Source organism: Lathyrus oleraceus, chromosome 1 (assembly GCF_024323335.1).
Source record: "Lathyrus oleraceus cultivar Zhongwan6 chromosome 1, CAAS_Psat_ZW6_1.0, whole genome shotgun sequence".
Lineage (NCBI taxonomy): Eukaryota > Viridiplantae > Streptophyta > Magnoliopsida > Fabales > Fabaceae > Lathyrus > Lathyrus oleraceus.
The window spans coordinates 410,692,130-410,703,516 of NC_066579.1; the positions used below are offsets into that span (position 1 = coordinate 410,692,130).

General features: G+C 31.8%; 1 long non-coding RNA gene across 1 annotated transcript; it reads left to right on the plus strand.

The window, feature by feature from the left end:
* Positions 1-8,042: 8,042 nt before the first annotated feature.
* LOC127115835 (uncharacterized) lies at positions 8,043-8,953 on the plus strand. The gene is made up of 2 exons (XR_007800891.1): positions 8,043-8,523; positions 8,643-8,953. It is a non-coding gene; the product is annotated as an uncharacterized LOC127115835 (long non-coding RNA).
* Positions 8,954-11,387: the final 2,434 nt, after the last annotated feature.

The window sequence follows — 11,387 nt, forward strand, 5'->3', positions numbered from 1 at the left end:
ACTTTTAATTTTTGAAACTGTATTAAAATAATTGTTTTCTTAATTTCTTTTATCTTAAAATTTTGTTTTTAAATTTATGTTCAAAGTTAATAAAAAATCTGAAAAATGAAATAATTTTTCAATGATTACTATTATTTTAGTTTCAAAATTTTATTGATAAATTCTTAAAATTTTAATTATGGAATATTTATTTAAAAGTAAAGTGCATTCACCAATATTAAAGCATTGTTACATATAAATTTTTTAATCTAATTATATTTTTAAGTGATTTCGAACCGCACCCCTATATTTGATGTTGATGCACAAATACCCACTAAAATATTATTATATGAAATTTTAATATAATTATTTTATTTAATATAAAAATTTAATATTTAATCATTATATATAATCCTTTTTTGATGACGATGTTGAATTTATTTATATAATATTTTTTAAAAATATTTTACTTATTTTAAAGTATAAATAGTTAATTAAAACGGTTAAATTAAAAGAAAATAGAGTGATAAAATTTGAAATAAATCTTTAAAGTTAATTTTGGAGTAAAAATATATATATATATATATATATATATATATATATATATATATATATATATATATATATATATATATATATATATATTTGAATTTAAAATATTTTAAATTATTTGATATATTATTAAAGTGATATAAAAAAGTAATAAGATGTTAAATTTTTTTATTATGCAGTTTTGAATTAAAATAATATTTTAAGTATTTCGTCTCTACCGAGCTTTAAGTTTGAGAGGTTGGTAGATAGAAATAGGGATGACAATGAGGAGGGTTTGGACAGGGTACTATAATACTCATTCCCATACCGCAATATGAAAAAATCCTCGTGCTCGAGTCCATACCCGTTTGGGTGCCAAAGTTAGCACACGTAGCCGTGCTCAGTGGGTATGTAAATACCCATACCCGTACTCGTGACCTGTATTTCTATTAAAAATAAATAGATCAATTATAAAATATCATATAATTTTAAATTTTTAAAAACATTAAAAAACTTCAAACAATTTATTGTTAAAATAAACAAACACTTATATTAAATATGTAATGGCTTATCATTAATATATGTTTTATAATTGATAGACATATATTTTTATATAATAATATAAACTAAAATATATAAATAAAAATAAAATTACATAAATATATAGTGTGCGGGTATGGGGCGGATTGGGTACCAAAGTGCTCATACCCGCACCCATACTCGTTTTTTTTATGGGTAAGTACCCAAGCTCATGCCCATACCCGTTTTTACGGGTTTTTACCCTACCCGTTGTGGGTAAATTTGCGGGTGTTCATTGGGGATGAGTCAAATTGTCATCCCTAGATTGAAATAATGCTTTTAAACATCTCGTTCTCATGAGATTTTTTTCCCCATACCCCATATTTATCTCTCCACTGCTACATTATATTTTTTAATTAAAAAAATCCTCATATATATAGTTTATTAAAAGATTAAAAAATATTAAAAATTGACAACCAAAACTTTTTTAAAAAGTTATTTGGTATACAAAATAAAATGTAAAAATGTTTAAAAAATTGATAATCGAAACTCTTTTTCAAAGTCTTCTAATACACAAAAAATTGACTACCAAAATTATTTTACAAAGTTTTTCGGTACACAAAATAAAGTTAAAAAATGTTTAAAAAAACTGACTATCAAAACTTTTTTGTAAAGTTTTCCGGTATACAAAATAAAAGTTAAAAAATATTTTTAAAATGACTATCGAAAATCTTTTACAAAGTCTTTCAATACGCAAAATAAAAGTTAAAAAATTGACTATCGAAACTCTTTTGCAAAGTCACAAAATAAAAGTTAATGTTAAAAATTGATTATCGGAACTCTTTTGCAAAGTCTTCCAGTATACAAAATAAAAAGTAATGAAACTCTGTTGCAAAGTCTTCTAAAACATAAAATAAAAGTTAATTTTTTAAATAAAATAAAATAAATTAGTTAAAAATATACGAGGACAAAGTTGATATTTTTTATAAAATATAGAGATATAAGAATAAAAGTAGGGGTATGTGGTAAAATTTTCTCTCACCTGACTTCGTGGTTCCAGGGTTGTGAACCAATATAATCCAAAGAACTATAAGTCTAATCACGCGTACCAATACATACACCTTAACCTCAATATTAAATACTTATTGCACCAGAAAAAAGTAGGTCCAATACAAAACTAGACCAAGATGAGAATCTAATATTAACCGTAACTATTTTAGTGAGTATGTAACATAACTTCATATCCTATCCCCGACAAGTGAAAAATACACATAGTGGTTGTCCAATATGTTCTTGCTAAAAAACACTAAAATGTTGATTTTTCAGTTTTAAGTTAAGGAGAGTCTAAGATGAATTGTTGGAGTGTCTGGTATGTGTGTTTGTCTCGTTTGTGCTTGTCATTTATCCTCCAACCATCCTCTTATTTATAGGTATCCATCTCCTTCCCTTTTTCTTTGATAGACACTCCATATTCTTCATAAATACTTATGACAATAACGTGTGTTTCCTTATAATTACCATGTAACGTCCGTCCTTTCACTAAATATAACTCCATTGCCATAATGTATCATCTCGTAACCGTTCCTTATGATCCTTCAGATGACATCTTAGCCTCGTTGTCGGATCCGACTTGCACTAACCGAATCATTCTCGATTGTATATGAGTTCGAATCCATCTTGCCTACTCCGATAATCTAACCGGATTCCGGTTAGTGAATGACAAGCTGGCTATCTGATCTGATAACCTTACCATACTCAATTGTCATACTAACTCGACCTCAAAGAACTTGTGTGCTAAATAGGCTTCGCCGATCTCATACCTTACTTGGTCAACTAACTTTTTGGGATGTACATAAGTCTCTCGAGCACGAGGTCTGAAAGATCAAAGTGTTCGGACAAGAAAAGCCCGTAAATTCTCTTTTGACTCAGAGTCAAAGTCTTCCTCGACCTCTGCATGATGGGATACTCGACTTTTACCAGTCACTTTTTAACGATGACAAGTTTTTCTCTCTCCTTATCATGATGATTTTTATGGGAACTCCCACTTCATCATTTTCCTTTTGCTACAAATTTTTGACCGCTACAACTATATTTCTTTTAAAGGTTTAGCTTTTGTTCAAATATCTCTTCCAAGTATTTCTTCCAAACATTTCTCTCCCTGAGTATCTATCAATTGGTCTCCCATACTTCAAACTTCAAGTATCATTCCTTATCTGTTTCTTTTTCCTTTATTATTGTTATGTCTTCATATTCAATCATTCTTACCGCTAGTAATAGGAATAGGATTTGAAATACCTGTATGCGAGAATGCGAAGGTTATTTGAATAAAGTGGAGTTTGACCGAATTATTAGAGAAGTTTACGGTGAAATCCCATCATCTACTAGTAACACTGGTTTAGAGTCTTCCTCCTCTGGTTTTCCATATATTCAAATGGACGCAACTGGATCTTTGATAGACAAAGAGGTTTTGAGATACAACCACATTATTGTTGATGACAGCTATATCTCCTAGCTCTATTCCACTACTTTGGTCTTCTACTGGAAATGAAGAGGACGTAATTTTGAACCCATGTGTAACTGGTGAAAGGGTGTGCACTATTCATAGAAAAGAAGTGTCGAATGGATATTTTTAAAGACTTTAAAGTTCATTTTCTATTTACTGACTTCGAATCTGACCTTCTCAAACCCTAAACATAGCTCCCTCACAATTACACCCTAATGGATGGGGATTTACTAAAGCCTTTGAGATTCTTTGAGACACGATAGACATAGTGTCGACATTAGGTTTATTCTTCTCATACTTCTCAAGAGTCTCACCAGAAGCCTCATCTTTTGTTGGTGTGGATTTTGGTTTCTCATCTTTCTCATTGCTCTTTTCCACTGTTTGTTTCTGTTGGGAGCTAAGGGAATCATGCAGTTCCTTAATTCTATGGCGTCACAGTCCCCCCTTTCATGTGCTAATGATATGATTTATTGGGATAGGTTAGACATTTGTCCTTCCAGTATTTTCATTGAGCCCTCATGTTTCTCGTTCAACGAGCTCTGTAATCTGTTAACATTCAAGAATTTGGTTTGCGTTGTCAACATAAATTGAGTCAAAGTTTCTTCCAACGATGAGATCTTGAATTTTGTCTCTGTTTGTGTTGCTCTTCGAATGGAATTCAGAGTTACAACTTGTACTTCTCCCATAAGTTGTTCTTCGATAAAATCTCTTGCAAAATGTTCTTCCCCATAATTAGCACATAATAAAAATACTACCTCGTTTGAAGATTCATGCGTTGTACTTGCTACATTCAAATTTTGATTTAGTACTTCCAACTTTGTTAGAAGCTCCTCGTATCCTCCTAAAGTTAACTTATTGTGATATTTATTCTTTGTTTCTACCCTGTTAAACTATCTAGTAATAGCAAAGTTGTATTCAATTAGACTCATATTCTCTATCAACTCTTTTACTTACGGTTCAATCAATGTTCTGATTGTACCTCCTCCAGATGCATCTAAAAGCATTCAAACTTGCATTTGGAGACCCTTTGCAAAATTCCGCATTTGCTCCATATTGCTCATCTTGTAATTAGGGCATCTGCGTATCAATAATTTAAACCTCTCCCAAGCATCGTAAAGAGATTCAAGCTCTTGTTGTTCGAATTGTGTAATTTCGGCTCTTCTCTCCGTGAACTATGTTGTAGTGAAGAATCTTTTCAAAAATTTGTCTTCCAATTCTCCCCAAGTTCTGATTACTCCATTTGTAAGACGTAGTAACCAAGCTTTCTCTCTCCCCGCCAAAGAGAAGTTTAATAATTTCAGTTTAACCTGATCTTCCGTAATATCATCTGGTTGACACATTGATGATGTCTTGTGGAACCTTGCTAGATGTTCCCATGGGTCACTGATTGCATTTCCGCCAAATGGTTTATCCCTTAAATCTGAAAGCACGAAGTATTTGATGTTGAAATTTACAGGAGTAGTTGGAATAAACTCCCAAGAAACCACTGATGCGTCAGTAGCTCTACGGTAGTCCCCCATAGTTTGTGCTCTTGGTTCTGCCATGGTAAACTTTTCAACACCTGTATTTCACCAACAAGAACAAATACCCACAATAGTATTTCTCAAAAATAGAAACAAATAAAAATTTAAATAAATGTTGTAAAAGTGAAAAGAATATAACACATTGCACAAAAGTCGCCTTATTGAAATATCAATAGTCCTCGGCAACGACACTAAAAATTTGATAGTTCACAACAAGTGTACCGATAGTGTCACAGTAATAAAGATCGAATCCACATGGACTATTTTTTAACAAGACAAAATATGTGCAATGAATGGAAAATAGTAGGGGGTCAATTTTGCAATGCGAAAAGTAAATAAGTGTTCAAATAGAATGATGAAAGCGGCCAGGTTGTGTTTAGAATCCCCTATTTCTCCACTGTTGATGTTTGATACCTTATATGAACGATCTTACACTATAACCCCACGAAGAATTAACAAAGCCACTATAACCGACCCCTTGCAAAATAACTCACTAATCACTACTCGGAGCTTCCTATCCCTAGTCCACCAGCGTAAGCAGGATTATGCGATGCATAGAACATTAATTCCATATTCAACTACTCGGGGTCTCTTATTCCTATTCAACCAGCATAAGTATAACAATTTCCCTAGGTCTAACACATAGACAAATGGTCAATATTTCCTATGTGCCCAAAATCAATTTAAAAGAGTATCTCACATAAAAAGCATTAAGAATAATATATAATTAAATAGTATTATAGATCAAAAGGTTCATACAAAGTCAAATCAACATATTGCCCAACAATAATAAAATAAGTTCATCATAACACAACCTAACATAGAGGACTTTAACTACTTATTATTCATATTAAAATACCAAAATAATAGATGAGGCTATCATGTGAATTCCCTTGAAGTAATGACTTTCAGTGCCCTCAAAATCACCCTTGATGCTGTCAAAATCGTGCTTCTATCTCCAAAATTTGTAACCCTTGTTAAAGTTAAAAAAAAATTCCCTTAAAAAGAGCTTAGAATGGATCAGACGCGTTAAAAAAAGCTTAGAAAAAGGAGTCATCGTGCGCGTGATGCAACCTTTATGTCACTATCGTGCGCACGATGGTGCGCGTCATTTTTCCCGATGCTGCACTCTTTTGCTCCCTTTTTCACCTGAATTTTTACTAAGTCCAATTTATTCACACTTAACTATTTCCCCCTTATTCTTTGGTGTTTATTCTTTATTTTAGCTCATCTTTCATTTGTTTTGATCCGATTTCTCGACTAAATTCATACAATGACGGACTGTCATCATTTGACTGAGTTGTCAAGATCGGTTGGTCACAAAGGAAAGATTCCATAGGTTTGGATTTATAGCTAATGATAGCTGTATTTTTTGTGACCAACAAGAGAGTCTACATCACTTATTTTTCCAATGTTTAGAGATGCAAAAAATTTGGAAGAATTTTTTTGATTGGCTACAGAACTTGCATACACCCAAAGGATGAAATGCAAAATTGCAATGGATCATCAATGGCTATAAGGGAATGGGCTGTAGGGCTCAAATTTATAAGTGTGCCTTCTCGAAAGCCATCTATAAAAGTTGAAAGTATAGGAATGCAATTTGTTTTGGAAAATCTTGTGATAAAACAAATATATGGGATCCTATTATTGATGTTATAGTGTATATGTTGAAATAGACCTAAGCTTAAAAGTAAAATTGCTCAGCTTATGCGGCCATAACTTTAAGTTTGGTTGGTATATAAGGTTATTGTAATGGATCTTTGATCCCTTGAGTTGTACTGTATTTTGGAAAACTTTCAATCAATATTATTCTTTTCCAAAAAATAAAATATTTCAAATAATTAAAAAATATTAAAAAAATGCCCAATACCAATTTTTTTAAAAAATCCTATGCATTTCACTGTATTTTTTTTAAAATGCTTAAAAATATGCATTGATCTTTTACAATCTAGTAAAATTGCATAAAATGCATATATTTTAAAATTTGCAGAGAAATCCACAAGTAATGTATTTCATTTGGAATTTTTCTATAATCCACTGGTAAAATGCAATAATAAAAATGCATAAATTCGGCACTGGACTTTTAAAAAATGATAAAAATGCATAAAATGAATTTATTTGGTATTCTATTGAAAAATCAAGTAACATAAATTTTGGTTTAATCCCCAACAAATTTCGTAAGTAATAAAAATCAAACAGTTAAAACATAAAAAAATATTCACAACAATTTTAGAAAATTCAATATTGTGGAAAATGATGCTCTTCCCTTAAAATTTTATACATCATCAAAATAAAGTTAATTTGTGTCCAAAAATTACTTTTTACAATCAAAATATCATTTCTAATTATAGGATTGAGTAAGAAGTCTATTAAGTTCCACTTTATTTCCAATTGCACATGTATATCTAACTTGTATTTTGAAACCAACTTTATGTCTTCCAATTTTGCTTCTCAATGGTAATCATTGTGACCGAACCAAAGATGTCAAAAGCCACACTCTTTTCTACCTACTCTCTCATTTCTCTCTCCGACCCCATCATCTAATTTCATGTTGTCTAGCTCCCACTCCATCATCATTTTCTTCATCTATTGAATTTTTCATCAACTACAACTCAGCTCAACCAAAACAAACCAAGTTTGTACTTCATGTTTCACAATATGACACAAACAATGTTCCTTCATGTCGATTCAAAATTATATATTTTTTTATGTTTCTCTTTTGTTTTCCATTCTTATTGATTTTTTTTCCTGTTTTTGTTTTTTGGCCCGATCCAAACCAACTATTTTAAGTAGGAATGTTTGTTGATCGGCATGTTTTTCCCCCTGTTTTTTTCACATTTTTTTATCTATATTTTGTGCTTCCAGAAATCTGAATTTATCTATGTTCTCTTATTTTTGTGTTTTATTGTTCTATATATAGCATTACGAGAATCAATTTTTGTATGTGTGTATACTAACTTTATTTGTATTTATGCTATGTTTTTGGATTTAAATGATTTAGTTTAGAAACTCTAAAAACATTCAAGTTAAAGTTAATGTTTTTTCTCAAAGTTAGTTCTTTAACAATCTTTTTCTCATTGTGTTTATTTTAATCCTTGATTTTTTATGTATTGGGTTCTTTTTGTTTAACCTTGATTTTTGTTTCAATCTTCTTCGTCCAAATGGCGGGTGCTTATGAATGTTAGCATCAGATATGAAGCATTCTACTTTGCAATTACTTTTAGGTTTTCCACTTGATTTTCAATCTAGAACTTTGCGATTTTTGTTTGTTGATAGTTGTGATATTATTAACGGTTGAAGGTTTCTGCAATGAGCATTGCTGTTAATACTAAAGAAATTTGTTGATATCATTTTCCATCTCCCTGCATAGAACATGTATATGTGATTCATGTTTCAGTAACAATCCTTTTGAGAGAAAAGGTATGAGTAAAAGATCTGCACACGAGTCCAAACCTTAGAGAAAACAAGGTTAGGACCTCCATTTGTCTGTGAATATCATGAAATTAATGACAGCTAATCAATTTGTAGGTCCGGGGAAACTGAGGTTTGATGATTTAAGATTTTTTTCTTTCATGGTTTGTTTGTAGATATGTGTTGAAAAAAATTAAGCTTGCTAGGCAGACTGAGTGATGCAGAAGATCTGCTCATCAAGAGGTGATTCATATGTTTAGAATTGGATTAAAAGAGATTTAACTGTTGTTTGTTGTTGGGATTTCTAGATGACTGTTATTGCAAGAATCATGTTGCCAAGGCTTTAATTGTTACATTTGATTATGCTATTGACTTAAAATGACAATAGTTACATCTTGCAAGAACCTAAGTTTCAAGACAGCAGATGAGAGTTTGAGGAAACATTTAGGTGATAGTATTGTGGAAATCATGCTCTGGCTTTCAATCATTATTAATTTTCTCTCAATTTTTTATTTCTTCTCTTTTTTCAAATTCAGATTTCCCACCTTTCTTCATTTATTTCAAATGTATTAATATACCTTCATTCTTATTAGTATTATTTTGAAGTTATGTTCTTTCCCTACCTTGCAATCACTATGGTTGGATCGACCTACTTTTATATATATATATATATATATATATATATATATATATATATATATATATATATATATATATATATATATATATATATATATATATATATATATATATATAATGCTAACTTGTGTTTTAATGGTACAAGTTAAAAATTAAATAAAATGAAAATTTAAAATTATTTTTTTAATATAATTTTTTTATAAATAGATTTGTTAACTTGTGTCCACATAATTTAGCCTTAGATATATTATATTATATTAATTTTTTTAAATGAGTACATCTTTTATATATGTTATATTAAGTTATGATCTTTCCCATAATTTAGCCTTACATATATTGGCTTTATTGATTTTTTTTAAATGAATACATCTTTTATATATATGTTATATTAAGTTATGATTCACAATGGTTGGATTTTATTACTTACATATAGTATATTATATTCACTTTATTAATACACATCTCCTTGAAATTAGAATATATGGATTAGCATTATAGAATTTTTTACGAAAATAATCCATTTTTTCAAGGAAAATTCCAAAATACCCCTTGTTTCAAAAAAATTCCCAAACTACCCCACTTTTATGAGGAGTTGCCAATTGAATTGGAGACTCCTCTTAAAAATTGAATGGAGACGCAAATTGGATTGGTTAGGGCAGATGCCCCAGCCAATCCAATTTGCGCCCTTGTGTAGGGCTTGACCCCAATTCAATTGGAGCCTCAGTGTAAAATGCTATTTTTTTTTGGTAAATGGTATACATGATAGATAAATTTGATATAGGATCAATTGATATTAATAAAATTTGCCGTTTACACAAAGAAACCTAATGGTGATGACCGGGATCACCTAACCGACCTCTGGTCCCACATCCTCTAGCTACCCTAACCCGCGGCCCTAACCCACGTTGATGATTCGGTACCGGTGTTTGAGCATCTGAGGGGCCAAGAGCGTCACTACCAACTACAGGAGAAGGTCTGTTGAGGTAGTCAGACAAGTCAGCACTACCACTTGAATTGGCGACCATGTACAACCTTTAAGAGGGGTCGCCATTCATTGGCGCCTCCATAGGGACATGCATGCAAGACCTAGGTCTGATTGCTTGGTTTCGAGGTCTGAATGCATGCTTTGACAAGGTGTCTCCACTTAGGCATGGCAACGGGGCGGGTCGGGGACGGTTTTTACCTCCCCCAAATCCAAACCCAAATCCCAAAACAATCCCCGTTCCCCGCCCCAAACCCAAACGGGGATGGAGAATCAAAATCCAAACCCGTCCCAAACGGGTTCGGGTATCCCCGTCCCGCCACCATTCATTTAATGAAATCAATTTTTTTAATAGAAATATTTATTTTTTCCAAAATAAAATTATATTACAAATAATAAAATAAAACAATCTAAAAAAATTTCATACATACATTTCAAATATTTTAAATAATAAATTAAAATTAAAATATCAAAACTTTAGCCACATATTTAATATTCTAAATTATCAAAAAATAATAATAATGTACATAATAAAATAAACGGGGCGGGTACTAGTGTCCCCATTACCCGACCCGTCCCCATATTTTATAATCAGGGAAAACCCAAACCCAGTTAAAGCGGATTTTCCCCGTCAACTTCGGGGCGGGTTCGGGTGGGTACCTACGGGTATGGGTTATGTTGCCATGCCTATCTCCACTTGAATTGGCGCCCATGTGCAAGGAATGAGTGGGGCGCCAATTCATTTGGAGTGTGTGTCTACATGTCTGACACGTGGCTGTCCTCTCTCTTGCATGCTAAGCATGTCACTTCTTAGTAGTTTGCATGGTTGACACATTATTTCGGAGTAGCTTGCATGTGCGACACGTCACTTCGGAGTAGATTGCATGTGCGACACGTCACTTCGAACTAGCTAGCATGTGAGACACTTCACTCCTCTATTTAAGTGTCTTACTATCAACATCAAAGACACTTCACTCACATTCATTTGCAGTAAGAAAATAGTTTTCATCTACACAATGTCATCTTCATCATTATACAGTGTCAACGTTCACTGCAACGGTGAAACATACGAGTCTGAGCTATATGGTTTTTATTTTCGAAACACCGATACCATTAGACTCACGATTAAGAGAAATGCAACCTTCTTGCATTTGAAAAAAAGAATACAATCCTGTATAGGATCGGGTATTGTGTCAAAGATCACATATCAAAATCCAATATTTTTTTAGAATAGTCAATGCAAGTATTTCGCCCTTAAGGTACAAGACGATGAAGCTGTTGAATACATGTTTATTAGTCA